The sequence below is a fragment of the Lotus japonicus genome, chromosome 1 (assembly GCF_012489685.1).
Source record: "Lotus japonicus ecotype B-129 chromosome 1, LjGifu_v1.2".
Taxonomy (NCBI): Eukaryota; Viridiplantae; Streptophyta; class Magnoliopsida; order Fabales; family Fabaceae; genus Lotus; species Lotus japonicus.
In genome coordinates this window covers 65,738,253-65,757,009 of record NC_080041.1, presented here as the reverse complement: position 1 = coordinate 65,757,009, position 18,757 = coordinate 65,738,253, and the positions used below count along the sequence as shown (strand labels likewise).

The window sequence follows — 18,757 nt, the reverse complement described above, 5'->3', positions numbered from 1 at the left end:
TTAATATCTGATATTGCTTGAGGTCTTAGGGTAGACGACTACCAGGATATATTAGTCGTATATACAAATATGAATCTGTGTGTTACTTTTGCAGGATTGGGTAGTATTAGGGATGAAGGTTGGTATGCTCTCTACACACACCCCACTATCACTGCTCGATGCACAAACTACTTTGGACTCTATACCCGAGCCCGTGCGAACCTCAGGAGTAGGAGGTGTTCTCGATAATATTCATGAGGAACCTTGTGTTCACGTGACAATTATTGAGTCACCACTCAGATTATTACTGGCTTATGAATTATTCGCTTGAGAAGTTTTATCCTTACGGGCGATTAATTCATGAATCGGGTCCTTGTCTGTGTGACAAGGGTAATCTGGGAACCATGATTATTAGAAGTCTAGAACCACCCGGAGAGTTTGCACATAATTTGACCATAGCTCTCACCTGATTAGGGTCTTAGACGATTCAATATCCACATCCCATAAGTTCCACTTCTTAGGACAAAAGGAGAGCGTGCTTTTTACTCATTTCTCTCATTTTATACATAGATTCATTTGTTGATAATATGTCATTCTTTTGCATCTAATCGTATCAAATTAAGCCATGCGTCATCATGTAATATAGTGATAATATAAACAATTTCCTTTTCTTAATTAACTCCTTTGCTAGACTTTCTTATTATAGGTTGAACGATTTTGTTAACACTTGATGACGGAAGGGGTTCAAAGTCAAACCATTGACACGTCATAAAAGAACAGAAGCATCAGAATTAATGCGGTGGTGAAAGATATGCAAAGAGTGCAATATCTCTGTCAACATATGCCATAAGAAGCGAGGTCCAACTTTAATAGGAGATATGGCCAGATGTTGGATTTGCTTCGAATCACTGTAGAAAAAGCTGCATTGAGCGCCTTGGCCCAGTTCTGGAAGTCTGATATCAGATGCTTTGAGCTGCCTAATTTAGACATTGTTCCTACATTAGAAGAATACAGGAGGATCATAGGATTCCCTGTCAAAGAAAGTGCTGGAGTATATACCTACGGGGGAAGTTACGTGGATGGGAAGAAGATAGCACGTCTCATTGGCATGCCGGCACATCAGTTTTCACTTGGAAAGAAAGGTTCAGTTCATGCAATACGAAAGGCTGTTTTTGGAAAATCATCTTGAAGATTTGGCTCGAAAAGGAAACTGGGCATATTTCAGCAAAACATTGGCCCTTGCTATATTCGGATTGGTACTATTCCCCTTCACAGTAGATTTTGTAGATCAAGCTGCTATGGATGTGTTCTTTCAGTATGAGATGCAAGGGGCAGACCCCGTCACGGCAATTTTAGCTGATACGTTTCTTTCCATGGAGGTTTGTCATGAGATAAAAGGAGATGAAAAGAAAGGGGGAACCCTCCGCTGTTGTCCCCACTTGCTCTATGTGTGGATCATAACCCATGTACATGCTAAAGATCACATGGGCCCTATACCGAATGCGCTCAAGGATTTTTGGCGAATTCCAAAGAAAGTGCAAGGAGTTGGGGAATGGAAAAATGAGTTTGCCAGCATGGAATTGAGAACATTTAAATGGGTTTGCCCTTGGTATCACCCGAATGAGGTAATCTTCAGTTGTGGGGACTTTCATAACGTACCATTAATGGGGTCGAGAGGTTGTGTAGCTTATACTCCGGCTATAGCTCGCCTACAGCTCAAACGGACTCAAGTTATACCTTCCTATGAACAACTGGGAGGTTTAAGCTTCCTATATGGTAAAGAGGGCACCAAAGGTCTAGAAGCTCAAGTAAAAAGAGCTTGGAAAAATGTCCACAAGAAAGGAGATAATGAGTTAGGAAGACCTCGTCTGATAATTTCCAAAGAGTACGAGGAGTGGAGAGCAGCTAGAGATGTACAAAGTCGTATGCAAAAAGTTGACCCAGTGGCTCAAAGGTCAAACCAAGACATTGCGAGCATGGTTTCTCAGATAGAGATGTTGAAGGCGCATGTGATAAGCTTAGAGGGAAAGAAAGACCAAGAAGAGGTGAAAGTTATAAGGCTCCAGCATCAATGTAAGAAGATGGGTGAAAAGATAGAAGAATTGAAAAAAGACTGTGACAATCCTTATCGAGAACCAAAAAGAGCGAGGTCAACATCATATGAATTACAAAAGTCACAAGAGAAGGTGAAAGCCCAAGAAATCAAGCTGGGAAAATTGTTAGAGGAAAAAGATGAGTTGAAGGTAGAGATTCAATGCCAGGAACAAGCCATGGAAAAGTTGAAAGAAGAATTAATTGAAGCTCGTGCTTATGCTGACAAGAGCTGGTCCTTGTTCAAAGAATATCATGACTCACTAATGATGGCAAACCATGAGCGGGAAATCATGAAAAAGAAGATTGAAGAATTAACTGTTGAGGTGAGGCAATGGAGGATTCAGGCATATAACAGTCAGATGGAGAAAGATAAGCTGATAAAGAGGTGGTTGTTAATGGCTGAAGAATTAGAACGCAGGAAGAATGTTTGGATGGATAAATATTTAAACCTGTCCAGAAGCGTTCATTATCTCACTAGGCAATGGCTAGAGCTCTTCCGTGGGGCAAGTGGTGCTGCTCTCTGGCTAAAACTTCCCCCAAAGATAGATGAATTCATGAAATATTGTCAGAAAATTGCCAAGGATCTTAGGAAGATGAAAAAGAATGAGTTGATGTAATCTTCGATGTTTGAACTTTTTTGTGGCCTTGTACTTTAGTTCGGCATCTTTAGCGACCTTGTACTTTGAATTTGCAATCAATGGAAGGATGTGTTTAGTCACCACACTGGCTAGTTCAAATATCTGATGCTGTTTGGCATAATTTAGACGTTATTTATTGAGGGGTAGATGCCCACTTGAAAAATGTCAACCGTACACTCATCATGAGGCCATTAGCCCTTCGATGAGGTATGGGTCTCGCGGCATGGAGTTCTCAAATACGTGGTCAATGGAAACGATATCGTCTAGTGAGGGGTGGATGCTCCCTTAGATCATTTATCAACCATCTTCATAACCTAAGGGGCATTTCCTCTAGCGTTAGAACTTGGGGAACCCTCGTGCATCAAGCGTGTTAACAAAATTTGACGACAATCACATTTGTTTTTTTTTTAGTTAACCATTTTATTTTTATAACATTTTCTTAATTAACAAAAACTCACTTTCACGAAAACCAGTAATCAAAACAAGCAAGTTGTATTCACGACATTCCTATCGGACTCGTTCCCGATCCAGGACCATGGATGAGCAAGAGCAAGTCAACGCAGAGCTAAGGGAGGGCATCAATCAAATCAAAGAACATATGTCCGAGTTCATTGAAGCTTTCAAGGAAGCAATGAGGAGAGAAAGAGATGAGGAGAACCAAAGGAAGAGTGAAGGACTGTCATCTACTCCAGAGTTTCCACCTGGCTTCTTTCCTTTACCTGTGCATGCTCAAGGGGTCCATCCGCAAGGGATAGTTATGCCTTTAACCGTGCATTCCAACATGCCTTTCCAGCAAACCTCCCAACCTCACGAGGTCCAATTCCCGCCTTGTGGTCTCCCTCCTGGTTATAAGCCCTCTGTGGTTATCTACCAAACAGACAACAATCCACCAACCACCACTCAAGTAAACCTTACCCCGTCTCAAGGCCCACCAACAAATACCACCGAAACGCCACAGGTCCACATGTCTTCCGCACCTGCACATGCTGTTATGCCAAGCCCTGTGCCACCTATGAACACTAATCAGCAAGACAGATCCCAAACATATCTTCCTCATAACTCACTAAATATCCCTCAACCGCATACACTTAATCTTAGTGCCCAAGGAAATCCACCAAACCACTTTGCCGAGGATGGTCAATCCAAAGAAAGGTTGCAGTTACTGGAAGAAAGGATGCGAGCCATGGAGGGCGGAAATTATGGTTTTAATGATGCAGCGGGTTTATGTCTGGTCCCAGATGTGGTGATTCCACCAAAGTTCAAGGCTCCGGAGTTTGATAAATACAAGGGCACTACATGTCCAAAGAGTCACCTGACCATGTATTGTAGGAAAATGGCTGCATGCGCACATGACGAGAAGTTGCTGATTCACTTCTTCCAAAACAGTTTGGCTGGAGGAGCTCTGAATTGGTACATGCATCTAGAACGATCTCGTATACACAGTTGGGGAGACTTGGCTGACGCATTCCTAAAACAGTACAAGTATAATGCTGATATGGCTCCTGACAGAATGCAACTCCAGAACATGACAAAAAAGGAAAGCGAAACTTTCAAAGAATATGCCCAACGCTGGAGAGAATTGGCCTCTCAAGTAGAGCCTCCTTTGTCTGAAAAAGAGATCACTTCGATGTTTATCGAAACTCTCCAGTCACCATTTTATGATAGGATGGTTGGAAGCGTGTCGTCTAACTTTTCCGATATGGTCATCATCGGAGAAAGAGTGGAGAATGGAATGAGAACAGGAAAGATCGTCCAGGGTTCTTCTGTTGCGAGTACCATAAAGAAACCTTCTATAGGGTTTGGAAAGAAGAAAGAAGGAGAAACAAATGTAGTTACGGCTCATCAAGGAGGTTATTCTCAGTGGCAGCCTTTCCAGAGGCCTACCCACTTCTACCAAACACCCAATACACCTCAAATCCCTTATCAATACATTGCTGCAGCTACACAAGCCACTTACCCACAAATTCATCACCCGATATCCCCATACACTGTGACCCAATCAGCTCCACAACAACCGCCCAATTTTGTACCCCAAAACCAGAGCTTCATACCCAACGTGAACCAAGGAAATAGGGAAAGGAACCAAGTCCGTCTCGATCCGATCCCCGTGTCTTACACTGAGCTCTTGCCACAGCTTATTCGGGGATCTTTTGTAACTTCTTATCCATTAAAACCAGCTCAACCACCATACCCACGGGGTTATGATGTCAATGCTAGATGTGACTACCATGCCGGGTCCATTGGACATTCCACTGAGAATTGTATGGCTCTAAAGTATAAGGTTCAGAAACTGATCGATGCAAAACTATTGGATTTCGCAAAAAAAACCAAACATCGGGAATAATCCGTTGCCAGGTCATGAGGGCTCTAAAGTAAATGCAATTGAAGAAAGCTCTGAAAAACATTTGATTATGAGAGTGGAGGAAGTCAAAACTCCGCTAAGAGTTATCTTTGCTGAAATGTGTAAGAGAGGCATGGTTAAGGGAAGCCTAGATGAGGATCAAATGTGTGGATTTCACCCTGGCGTCTGTCATTCTATAGAAAAATGTAGTGAATTCAAGCAAACCTTGCAAGATCTGATGGACCAACAGTTAGTTCAAATAAGTCAATTTGAGTCTGACCATGAAGTGGCAATGAACGAGGAGCAAGTGCCAATCTTTCCACAACCGCTTGTGATCCACTATACAAAAATTGTGACTACACCCGTCTCGAACAAAGTGGGGCCTATTACTGTGCAAGTTCCAAATACTCTTGAAAGGAATAAAGTACCAGCGGTTGGATATAAGGAAACATTGTTTGGTAGCTCTTTTGCTGCTCCGGCCCCTGCTGAACCCAAACCGATCACTATACAACTACCAGCTCCGTTCCCCTTCAAGGATAATAAAGCAGTGCCCTGGAAATATGATGTGCAAGTTATTGGTGGTGGCTCACAAGAGGATCAACCTAAGACTTCTGATTCTGAAACCTCAGCCATCACGAACATTGTGGGCGTCAGTGGAATGACAAGGAGCGGTCGTGTCTATACCCCCGAGGAGCTTGTAAAAGATCATGTAGCCAAATCTAGAAGGTCTGAAAAGGGGAAATGTAAAATGAATGAAGATATCATTGAGGAAGTAATTCGTGAGAAGGAGTCGAAAAAGGTGGTTTCTGATGAAGAAGCTGGGGAATTCTTAAAATTTGTTAAACAAAGCGAGTATATGGTGGTTGATCAATTAAACCGCCTTCCAGCAAAAATTTCACTTTTGGCCTTATTGATGAACTCAGCACCCCATAGACAAGCCCTGTTGAAGGTTCTGAATGAAGCATATGTAATTCACAATATCTCTGTTGACAAGTTTGAAGGTATTGTTGGCAACATAACAACCAATAACTATTTAACTTTTTCCGATGATGAAATACCGGCAGAAGGGGCAGGGCATAACAGAGCCTTGTATATCTCGATGAAATGTAAGCATTATATCCTAGCAAAGGTGTTGGTTGACAATGGCTCATCATTAAACGTAATACCGAAGTCCACGCTTTCTAAGCTGCCTTCTGATGAATCTCACATAAGACCAAGCAACACAGTAGTTAGAGCTTTCGATGGCACCCGAAGGGAAGTGATGGGAGAAATTGACTTGCCAATTCAGATCGGTCCCACTACTTTTCAAGTGACTTTTAAAGTGATGAACATCACAACAGCCTATAGTTGTCTATTGGGAAGACCGTGGATTCATACTGCTAGGGCTGTGCCTTCGACGCACCATCAGAAGATCAAGTTCATCATCGATGACAAACTGGTTGTTGTTCTAGCAGAAGAGGACTTACTTGTGAGTAAGCCTTTATCAATTCCATACATAGAGGCGGCAGAGGAGGCTCTGGAGACTTCATTCCAGACACTAGAGATTGCCAATACAACATATGTGAATGAAGAAACACCTGTTGTGAAAGCGCAGCTATCAGATGCTTCTTTGATGGTTGCCAAGGTCATGCTCGAAGGAGGATATCAACATGGGCATGGGCTTGGAAAGAATGAGAAAGTTATTGTTGAAATCCCAATGCAGATTGAGAACAAAGACCGGTTTGGACTAGGGTACATACCGACAAAAGCTGACAAGAGAAGGGTGGCCCTAGAAAAAAAGGAAAAGAGAAAAGCCAGGTTGGAAAACAGGGAGCCAAAGTGTAAAGGAATCCCCATATGTGATTTGTTGGAGATTTTTCGAAGTGCTGGTTTTGAATTTCTCAGCCCAGTGGCCGTGGCAGAGGAAGATGTTCCTGAAGGCCAGAGCGTTGATTTGATTCATCCATGCGCATCAGATACCGAACTCAGCAATTGGAAGGCTGTCGAACTTGCCATGGTTTACAAGTCTGTGCCAAAGTAATTGCATGTTGCTTGTCTTAATGCCTCGCCCTATGTTCTTTTTGTGTAAAATATCTTGGAAAACCTACTATGTGTTTTTTGTATTGGGCTACTATGTTTCCTTTTTAATATATGTCATCAATGAAATGCACTTTTGAATTTCCCATCTAAATCTTCATCTATTGTGCTATCCTGTTATTCTTTTTATTCATTGCCTACGCTTTTTTGTTTCCAATTGTGCAAATCGTGCAGAGTGGACAGTGATGTCCTTGAAAAGGACAGTGCTAATATCACTTTGCCTGACTTTGACTGTCCCATTAATCAAGCTGATGGGGATATGAAAGATGATGATGAACTTCCTCCAGAACTTCTAAGACTTATGGACCAGGAAGCTAAAGAGATCCAACCTCATGAGGAGCAGATCGAAATGATTAACCTGGGCACAGAAACAGATAAAAAAGAAGTCAAGGTAGGGGCTTCCATGAAGAAGAGTGAACGCGACAAACTGATCAAGTTCTTGCATGACTATAGTGATGTCTTTGCATGGTCGTACCAAGACATGCCCGGTTTAGATGCCAGCATAGTGGAACATAAGCTTCCACTAAAGCCTGAATGTCCCCCAATCAAGCAAAAGTTGAGGCGAATGAAGCCAGAGATTTCATTAAAGATCAGGGATGAGGTCAAAAAACAATTTGATGCAGGTTTTCTTGCTGTTGCCAAATACCCTCAATGGATTGCTAATGTGGTCCCAGTCCCTAAGAAAGATGGGAAAGTTCGGATGTGCGTTGATTATCGAGATTTAAATCGGGCTAGCCCTAAAGATGACTTTCCGCTTCCTCACATTGATGTTCTAGTAGATAATACAGCTCAACATCAGTTTTTCTCTTTCATGGATGGTTTCTCCGGGTACAATCAAATTAAGATGGCCACCGAAGACAAAGAGAAGACCACGTTCATTACTCCATGGGGAACATTTTGCTACAAGGTGATGTCATTCGGATTAAAGAATGCTGGGGAAACCTATCAGAGGGCCATGGTGGCTTTGTTCCATGATATGATGCATAAAGAGATTGAGGTTTATGTGGATGACATAATTACAAAGTCAAATTTAGAAGAAGACCATGTCATCGACCTACAAAAGCTCTTTGTACGCTTGCGGAAGTTTAGACTGAGACTAAACCCTTCAAAGTGCACATTCGGCGTGAAATCTGGAAACCTGCTAGGTTTTATTGTCAGCCAGAAAGGGATAGAAGTTGATCCTGCTAAAGTCTGAGCCATTCAGGAGATGCCAGCTCCTCGCACAGAAAAAGAAGTTCGTGGGTTCTTGGGAAGATTAAACTACATCGCACGATTTATATCGCAGTTGACTGCTACCTGTGAGCCAATCTTCAAATTATTGCGTAAGAGTCAACCAACGCAGTGGAATGACGAGTGCCAACAAGCTTTCGATAAAATAAAGCAGTACTTGCAAGATCCGCCAGTCCTAGTACCACTAGTCCCAGGGAGACCTCTTATCATGTACCTCACAATACTTGACGAGTCAATGGGTTGTGTTCTAGGTCAACATGATGATTCTGGAAAGAAGGAGCATGCCATATACTACTTGAGCAAGAAGTTCACTGGTTGTGAATCAAGATACTCGGTGTTGGAGCGAACCTGTTGCGCTCTAGCTTGGGCTGCCCGCCGGCTAAGACAATACATGCTTAGTCACACTACTTGGCTAGTATCTAAAATGGATCCAATCAAATACATTTTCGAGAAGCCCGCTCTCACTGGAAGGATTGCCCGGTGGCAAGTTTTGCTATCTGAATATGACATTGTATATGTCACTCAGAAGGCAATCAAAGGTAGCGCTCTGGCGGATTACTTAGCTCACCAGCCCATAAATGATTATCTGTCAATGCAATACGACTTCCCAGATGAAGACATAATGACACTCTTTCAAGAGAAAAATCCTTCAGACCGAGATAAATGGATTCTGCTATTTGATGGTGCTTCCAACACAATGGGGCATGGAATAGGAGCCATCCTGATTTCCCCTGAGAATCAATACACCCTGATGACTGCCAGACTGTGCTTCGACTGTACCAACAATATAGCTGAGTACGAAGCATGTGCCATGGGAATCAAAGCGGCCATAGAATCAAAAGCCAAGATCCTTGAAGTATATGGTGACTCAGCCCTGGTTATCCATCAATTAAAGGGAGAATGGGAGACTCGTGATGCCACGTTGATCCCTTATCAGGCCCACATCAAAGATTTGTTGGAGCATTTCGACGAAGTCACTCTCCACCATGTTCCTCGTGAGGAGAATCAATTAGCTGATGCTCTAGCCACATTGTCCTCAATGTTTGAGATAAGTCGGGAAGAGGAGGTACCGCTCATTAAAATCCAAAGTCGAGATCAGCCGGCTTACTGTCAAGCTGTTGAGGAAGAACCTGATGGGAAACCAAGGTATCATGACATCAAGAGGTATATCCAAAGCAGAGAATATCCCTTGAATGCTTCAAAAATGACAAGAGAACCTTGAGAAGATTAGCAACAAGCTTCTTCTTGGATGGAGATGTTCTTTACAAGAAAAATCTTGATCTAGTACTCCTCCGGTGCGTCGATGCGGCAGAAGCACACAGAATTATCAAAGAAATTCATGAAGGCTCCTTTGGAACCCACATGAACGGGCACTCAATGGCAAGGAAAATATTAAGGGCTGGTTATTACTGGTTGACTATGGAAACAGATTGCTTTAACCATGTGAAGAAGTGCTACAAATGTCAGGCATATGCCGACAATATCAATGCTCCGCCGGTGCCTTTGAATGTGCTGACGGCGCCCTGGCCATTCTCAATGTGGGGCATGGACGTTATCGGACCCATCGAACCTAAGGCGTCAAACGGCCATCGCTTTATCCTGGTGGCAATCGATTATTTCACCAAATGGGTCGAAGCAGCTTCTTATGCAAGTGTTACAAAGAATGTAGTGGTCAGATTCGTCAAGAGGGAGTTGATTTGTCGATATGGTCTGCCGAGTAAAATCATCACTGACAATGGCACTAATCTGAACAATAGATTGATGAAAGAGTTGTGCGACGATTTCAAAATCCAGCATCATAATTCTTCCCCATATCGCCCAAAGATGAATGGGGCAGTCGAGGCGGCCAATAAGAACATTAAGAAGATTGTCCAAAAAATGGTAGTGACTTACAGGGACTGGCATGACATGCTCCCTCTCGCCTTACACGGATATCGCACCTCAGTACGCACTTCAACCGGGGCAACTCCTTTTTCCTTGGTATACGGAGTGGAAGCAGTCCTCCCTATTGAAGTTGAAATTCCTTCATTAAGGGTATTGATGGAAACTAAATTGGAAGAAGCAGAATGGGTTCGAGCTCGATATGACCAATTGAACCTCATTGAAGGCAAAAGACTAACTGCATTATGCCATGGCCAGCTATATCAACGCAGGATGAAGCGAGCCTTCGAGAAGAAAGTTCGTCCACGGGAATTTCAAGAAGGAGACTTAGTCCTTAAGAAGATCTTGCCCACTCAAAAGGATCATCGTGGAAAATGGACTCCGAATTATGAAGGGCCTTATGTTGTAAGAAAGGCATTTTCAGGAGGCGCTTTGGTCCTCACTAACATGGACGGCGAAGACCTTACTCACCCTGTCAACTCTGACGCAGTCAAAAAGTTCCATGCTTAAAACAAACAAAAGATAAAAAAAAAATAAAAATAAAAAAAAAGGGAAAAAGAAAAATGAAAGCTCGCTAGTTCGAAAACCTGTAAAGGCGGGCTAGGCAAAAGTTAGAGCGACCTGATGGGTTGAAAACTCGAAAGAGCGGCCCAGGCAAAAATTAGGGTCAAACAAAAGTAAATAGATTCACTAGGCTGAAAACCTGAAAGGCCGGCTTAGTTGGAGGTTTAAATATACTTAAAAAAGAAATCTGGCAAGACTAAGACTCAAATGAGATCATGAAGGTTTGTGGCTGCAAGAAGGGATCTTTTCCTGATCGCTCTAAAGCTTCAAGGAATCGTGAGAAGCTGGCTTTTGATGGGCATTCAAAGTTGTGGCCAAGTGAAGCTAGCACTGTTCATCGCAGAGGGCATCCCTCATAGCACCGGACCACCCTTTTTCTTTTGTTGTCCTTTTTGTACACCTTCTATATAGCCACCATATTCCATTATGTATCCCTTTTTTCTTTATGAGCAAGTTTTGTGTATAAATATGGCTCTCCTTTTAATATGATGACCTGTTCTCTTCTTGATACATTGACTTCATTTTTGCATCTTGTTGAAAGCATGTATTAAAGGGAAACTAGTTTTAACTTGAAAATTATTTTACAATTGCTTTTCGCATGTGTCCCACTAATCCTGGTAAGTTCGGCAAACCACCTTATTGATATGGTAAGGATAGAATCAGATCACTGCTATGTTCAATAAATTGTCACCAGGCACCTTGCAAAGAAGGTGGTTAAGCCCGAATTTGAGAAGTACATACAATCTAGCAAAGAAAGCAGGGAGCGGCTCAAATCGTGTTCTAGCTCCTCCATGGATCCTAGGGAACCTGGTGTCCCAAAGGCAACACCTCAAAACATAAACACAAAACTATCTCATAATCTAAAAAAATTTGCATCATCTGCATCACATCAAATGTGCCTATCAAACATTGCATTTTGCATCACAAACATGCCATTTTTTAGTTCAGGGATGAAACCACAACCAATCTTACCTTTCCGATGGGCTCCGGATCCTTCCTAGTCCATTTTCTAACTTAGGACCCCTGCGTCTGATTTTATTTTTAGTTAGGCCCTCGTGCCTGGACCCCCGCGTCCGCTTTTACTTTTAGTTAGGCCCCCGTGCCTGGACCCCCGCGTCCGCTTTTACTTTCAGTTAGGCCCCCGTGCCTGGACCCCCGCGTCCGCTTTTACTTTTAGTTAGGCACCCGTGTCTGGACCCCCGCGTCCGCTTTTACTTTTAGTTAGGCCCCATGCCTGGACCCCCGCGTCCGCTTTTACTCTTAGTTAGGCCCCGTGCCTGGACCCCCGCGTCCGCTTTTATCTTTCAGTTAGGCCCCCGTGTCTGGACCCCCGCGTCCGCTTTTACTTTCAGTTAGGCCCTCGTGCCTGGACCCCCGCGTCCGCTTTTATTTTTTAGTTAGGCCCTCGTGCCTGGACACCCGCGTCCGCTATTATTTTTCAGTTAGGCCCCCGTGCCTAGACCCCCGCGTCCGCTTTTATTTTGAGTTAGGCCCCCGAGCCTGGACCCTCGCGTCCACTTTTCTCCGAGACAAAAAATTGTGTTCATATCTTTACTTTTATTTTATCGTGACAATATGAAAACAATTGTTCTTCATATTCTCTATGAAAAATAACAAGTAAAGACGGGCAGCTGTGAACACCAAATTTTGCCCCCCTTATTATTCTTATTATTATTAGTATTAGGTTTTAATTTACTTATTGTAAAAAAAAAATAAACAAAAAAAAGCAAAAAAACATAAAACATAAAAAATACATTCAATTCTTTAATATGAAGATAAGTTTGTTACATGTTAAGATAAATCAGAAACTAGAAGGAGGAAGGATAGAAAGTCACGAAACTGATTAAAGAAAAGCAAAAGAGAGAAGGAAGTTAGGAAACGTAGGATGGAAGGAAGTAAATGTTTTAAAACAGGGGAAATAAACATGGCGGTGGCGGTGGCATGTGGTAGAAAAAGAGAAGATGGTGTGAAAAATTGACAATGCAGAAGATAATGCTACTTCCCAAGGGCTCACCATGAATAAGTTGTGTGGTTAATTTAATTTTGACCTTCTTCTGACAGTACAAAAGGATAAGAAACCATAAAAAGTAAGAGGAGATAAGGGTGCAGAGCCGCAATTTTAGAATTTTTAGGAATGATTACACAGCTTGCTTAGGGAAATTTATTGTCAGAGATTACACAGCAGGACTCACCAGCTTGAGGCAAATTGTTTACCGCCCCCAACCTCTATAAAAGGGGTGAAATTATGCAGTAGAAAAGAAGAGGAGAGGAAGAAAAGAAAAAACAGAGGAAGAAGAGAAAAACCGAGTGTGAAAGCAGAGTATAAAAACAAGAGTGCAAATACCTTGGATTGGTGATTATCTCTTGATCATTAATTCTCAATAGTGACAAATAGCAACCAGAATAACTAGGAGCATACACATGAGAGGAGGCACGCACAGGGCTGAAGAGAAGGAGTGAAAGAAAATTAGCTTCATCCAAGTAAACATACTCTTTCCCTTTTAATTCTTGCTTAGCCAAATGAATTTCATATGCTTTTAAACCAGTTTGAAACATGACAAAATTGAACTGAAATGCTGCTTAGAATCAAAAATAATTCTATTCAATAGTTCAATGCAATTTACATAATTAGGTAGGAAAATGAACAAGAGAAATCATGTGGAAGTGTTCCGGGTAAGAACATTGAGAAAGGGTGTAACCCCTAGAGAGAGAAGTGATTGCACTCAAGAGAGAAATCTAGCAAGAGAATAATTGAATTTCATGTGTGTATTCATAAAATGAGCCAAAGTCCCTTACAATTGGTATCTGCTACCTATTTATAGAGGTAGTGTTGGGCCCCCATATGCTAGTGTCCTTAATGGGCCGTGTGGGCCTGGCTGAATGAGGCCCAACCCTACTGGCTTGGGGACCCGCCACGGGGCGGTGTGAACCCTGGGCGTTGCCCCTCCAGGGGCTCGCCCAGTCCACAAGTCCACAAGACACCGAGCTCGAAGCATGAGAGCTAAGTGTGTCTTTAAGAAAACTATAACAGCCTAATGCTTATCCATCGTGTATGCAAAAAATCCAAGTCGCCAACATGGCGTGAAAAGATGAAGGGCGAGCGCCCTTGGTCCGCAAGTCCACAAGCTCGAAGCAGGAGAGCGAAGTGTGTCTTCAAAATGTGACCGCCAATCTCTGTCCCCTTGTGATTCCCCTAGCAGGTCGCCCGTTGCCACTTTCCACTTGGTACGGCGTTCCTCGGCTGGCGGTTTCGGCCAACGCGCAGGAACTATTCCCAAGCTTCTAGCTGCAATAGCTTCCCCGCCTAGAAGTTCACCTAACCACGCTACTTGGCGGGATCAACAAAGAATATATAAAGCGTGTAGGTCGCCGACATGGCGCGAATGAAACACAAACCGCTAATAGGCGCAAGGAAATACACAAATACATGAATCACCGATTGACGCGGGACCTAGAAAGATGGTGTACAAACGCCTACAAGATTAAGGAGTCGTGGTGGCCCGCCACATATGACGTGACTCGCTGAATAGAAGCCGGCTCGCCTGGTGACATGGTCTCCCGCCAATCTCTCCCGCATCCGCCCCTCGTAGCATCTTCACGGATCAAGTTGCTTCCGGGGCGAGTCCCTTAATATGGTGAAAGGACTCAACCAGTCCACGAGACACCGAGCTCGAAGCATGAGAGCATAATGTGTCTTCAAGCCGAAGTCGCCGCCGCATCGTCCTTAGGAGAAGGTCTGCCCAGCACGCATGCTCCTTCTCTCGCCAGAGTCCACAAGTCCACCAGACTCCGTCCAAGTCATGAGGAGTAGGAGTGTCCTCACTCGCCGAATCGCCATCACCATCTTGCTTTAGCCTGTTTCCTGTTTAGAACATTTCTCAACTACAAATACTCATCAGTTGCCTCAGGGATCATAATTCAAATTTCATCATTTCCAGCAGGTTTATCAAATCATACAATTCAGTTATAAGCATGCAATCACCTAATCATCAAAGAAAAATCAACCACCAAAGATGTGCTCTTATAAATCTAAGTTAAAACCAATTTTGTCAAAGAATTTTGTGCCTTATAAGAAATTAGTTTGGCTTGCTCGCCACTCTCAGCGTAAGGCCGCCACCATTTTGCGGTAGGTCGCTACCCTCATTTTTGGCGGTAGGTCGCGACCCTCTTGCGGTAGGTCGCGACCCTCTTGCGGTAGGTCGCCACCATTTTGCGGTAGGTCGCTACCCTCATTTTTGGCGGTAGGTCGCGACCCTTTAGCGGTAGGTCGCCATCCTCTTGCGGTAGGTCGCGACCCTCTTGCGGTAGGTCGCCACCCTTAGCGTCAGGTCGCCACCCTTTTGGCGACTTTTGTGTGTCTAGAAACTGAGTCTTACAGGTCGCCACCCATAGCGTTTGGTCGCCACCCTTTGGCATGTGGTCACCACCCTAGCGGTAGGTCGCCACCCTTGGTGTGATCGTCCCATTTCGGGACTCAAAGTGCTTTGGGTTCCAATGGCCAGTTGGATTACCAAAGCGGTGCTCAGTAGAATGGGCAATTTGTACCCCACACATCGCCAATGAATCCGGTTGTTACGTGGGCTTTTCCGGGGCTAATTTAGTTCATCGTGAAACTTGTTTCACTTTGTAACTAAATCGCGCCATCAGGAGCTTGTCCCACCCAATAACAAACCGCTTATGGAAGAGTCTTCCAAGCTAAACCATAATCTCATCAGAATTTGAAAACTGAAATCAACATTTAGAATGCAAATGGTTTTTCATAACTTTCATATGCAACCTTCACATACTTTCACAAAACTTTAATGGTGAGCCTCAATTTCCAAAATGAAGTTTTATTTCCAAAATGAAGTTTTATTCAAAGGAAAATAGCCAATCACCTCGGTAGAGGAGGCATATGGTACTTATTAAACATATAAGCAAGTGATCATTGCATCTTCCAATTCATTTAACTTCAACAAACAAAATCATTTCTTGCTAAGTATGAGACCTATCATGCTGGTATCAATTGCATACTCATCTTAAAATAAATCAAATGGGATAAGTTATGCAATTTGTTGAATCTGAAATATGACAGAAACATGACTTGTACTCAAAGCATTAACCTATGCTTCCTTACCACGCAAAGATTATAACACTTCGCAACTAGTTCATGCCATGTTCATATCTAAATAAATAGGAAATTGTGCAAACCCAATGTGCTGCATCTCATGTTGTTATCATCCTCTGCACTGTTACTCCTTCTCCTAGCAAATTGACCATGTGCACATGCCTTTCCTGAACTTCATACAAAGTTACCCAATCAAACTCACTCCGGCGTATCATTCCAACTCCAGCTTCTGAGCCTTGTTCGAACACCACTATTGTTCAGTTCAACTAGCCTCCATTGCCTCAGTTTACTCAACCAAAATCAGTAATCTGCCATTTTGCTCGGCAGTCACTTGCCGCAACGCCGACACTGGACGTGCTATCACCAGCAGCAGGGAAAAGGTCATCCCTCGTGGTGTTGGAAAGGACAATGTTCCTCTGTGACATTTCATCGAGCAGTTGCTGTGTCTCAACTCACCCACTCCTTCTCTTTGATCCGATTTGCTCCTCTCTGTCTGAATCAAAACTAGTGAAGACAATATAACTTCTAATATCAACTTCAAAATAAGAAAATTAGGAAATACAACAACTGAGAAGGGAATCAAATGAAAGATGGAGGAAAAGTTTGAAGGAATTGGAAAATTTGTTTGCCAGCGATCTTAACCATAGCAACGCTTTACTCGCCAAACTTCCATGGCCAAAACAAAACGTGCCCGCCAGAATTCCGCCGCCGGAGTAAAACGTGCTTGCCAGATTCCAACGCCAGCGACATTCTCTCGCCGCCGAACTCCATCGCCAACAACACTTGCTCGCCGCCTAGCTTCAAAACGTGCTCGCCAAAGCCAACACGTGCTCGCCAAAGCAAACGTGCTCGCCAAAGCAAACGTGCTCGCAAGAATTTGCTCACCGCCTAACTTCAACGCCGCCGACACTTGCTCGCCGAACTTCAACCGCCAAAGCAAAAGCGTGCCCGCCAGAATTCCAACGCCTCATCAAAAAACGTCTCGGGATTGGCTCTGCTCCTCATGTATTGTGCTCTGGACAGATTCCTCGCCTTCGTTCTTTTCTTCGTCATTACCGATCTGCTCTCCCTTGCCTACATGCTTCCTCGATCTGAAGCTTCACCTCTGTTGACGCTCTTCATTGTCGGTCTGAACCGTGTTGCTCCGATCTGCCATCGCTGGATGCGCCTTGAAGAACTAACACACTTCTACACGCTGAATCTCGATCTGTCATTCTCTCGTGAACGCACCCTGTTCCTTCCCCTCCGCATTGCCACCGATCTGAAACTCCTCCTTTTATCGCTGCTTTTTCTCCCGTTTCGAAACCTGATCAGCTTTCTTGATCCGTCATTCTCCCGTCCACTATAGCCACTGAGTTTCATCGATCCCTTTCTCAGTCTCGAATTAGCTCCCGCTCCGTCGATTGACAACAGCGATCAAGCTTCCGCCACGATCCGCCTGTGATGCCGCAATAATCAACAGATCCGTCCACTCTAAATCGCAAATCCCCTCCTCCCAGTAGCACAGGCGGTTCCGCCTCAGAATGCGTGGCTTGTCTTCGATGCTTTTATTCCCGAACTTCCGCCGCCATCGTTGGCGAACCTTGTGGAAGAAGATGCTGCCGGGAGACCTGTGGCGACACGGATTCTTGAAGGTCAAGGTGCATTGTATTCCTTTTCCAATCCAGAGCCCAAAAGATCATCCAAGATCCATTTCCGCCATCAAAATCCGTCCCACGAAATCCACGAAAAACAACGAAAATCTCAAGCAAAATCAGTGGTGCAATCAATCCACGTGGTCGTGGGTTCGATTGTAAGACCCGGATTTTCGGAACAAGTTAATTTCCGACTCACGCGTGGAATCAGTGTAAGTGTGACAGGAGTTTGATATTTGAGAAAGATTAATGAAAAAGAAAGTTCAGGAATTGCTCGAGGAATGTGGCGTTGTTTCTTTCGGAGCTAGTGCGAGTCGTCTGCACACCTGCCTTATGGCGAGCGTGTCCAGAATAGGCTATTTCGCTCTTAAAGCAACGTTTTGAGTGAGATTTCGAACTCTCGGAAAATTTAAAGTTTCTCTTTATTTTTCCATCGACCAGCGTTTCATTTCGGAACTCTGGACTGTACGCACGATAGGTTTCACTTTTCGGATGTCCGCCGACGCTAATTTCTTTGCTTCGAAACCCTATTTTCGAGCAATGGATGAAGACTTTTTGTATTCGGGACTTCTAACAAGATTCCGTCCGCGCTGCCAGATTTGTTTCGACGTTTCCAATCTTTCTTCAGAAGGAAGTTTTGTCGTCCGGCGATCACAGCAAAAAGTAGTTTTTCGGGACAGATTTAACTTACACCGCTTTTGAGATTTTCGATATCGTTTTTCCCATATCATAGATATTTGTTTTGAGTTCTGGATTTCTGACGCCAGAATCTCTCTTAGAATTTCTCGGTGATCGTGCTGCAAAAATCGGAATCGCGAAATTTTCATTTTCCCGCGATTTCACCCGCCTATAAATAGCGCGAAAAAGCAAAAATCCTCTCATTTCCACCATTGGAGGCCCAAATTCGTGGAGAGCAAGGGGGGAGGAGATTTTCGCGCAAACTTGACCAATCTTCGTGCAGTTCGTCCCTACTTCTAGGTATCAAGGTAACTAACACGATTCCTACCTCTGATTGTTGTTTCTGTTGCGTTTCTGAAGTCGTTTCTGTGCTCTAAGTTTTGAGCTTTTTCTAAAATTGTCCGATTTCTCTGATTTCTCACTTGGGTTATGTTCCTTATGTTCCCCTGAGTCTAAAACCTCTGTCAGTAAACTCTGATTGCGATTCAGTTGTCCAGGATCTGAAAAATTGACTCAAAACTCTTTTTGTCTCACA

At 43.6% G+C, this 18,757-nt stretch overlaps 1 pseudogene; it reads left to right on the top strand.

Annotated features, from left to right (window-relative positions):
* The first annotated feature begins 3,298 nt into the window (after positions 1 to 3,298).
* Positions 3,299 to 10,749, top strand: LOC130743007 (uncharacterized; annotated as a pseudogene).
* The last annotated feature ends 8,008 nt before the right edge of the window (positions 10,750 to 18,757 follow it).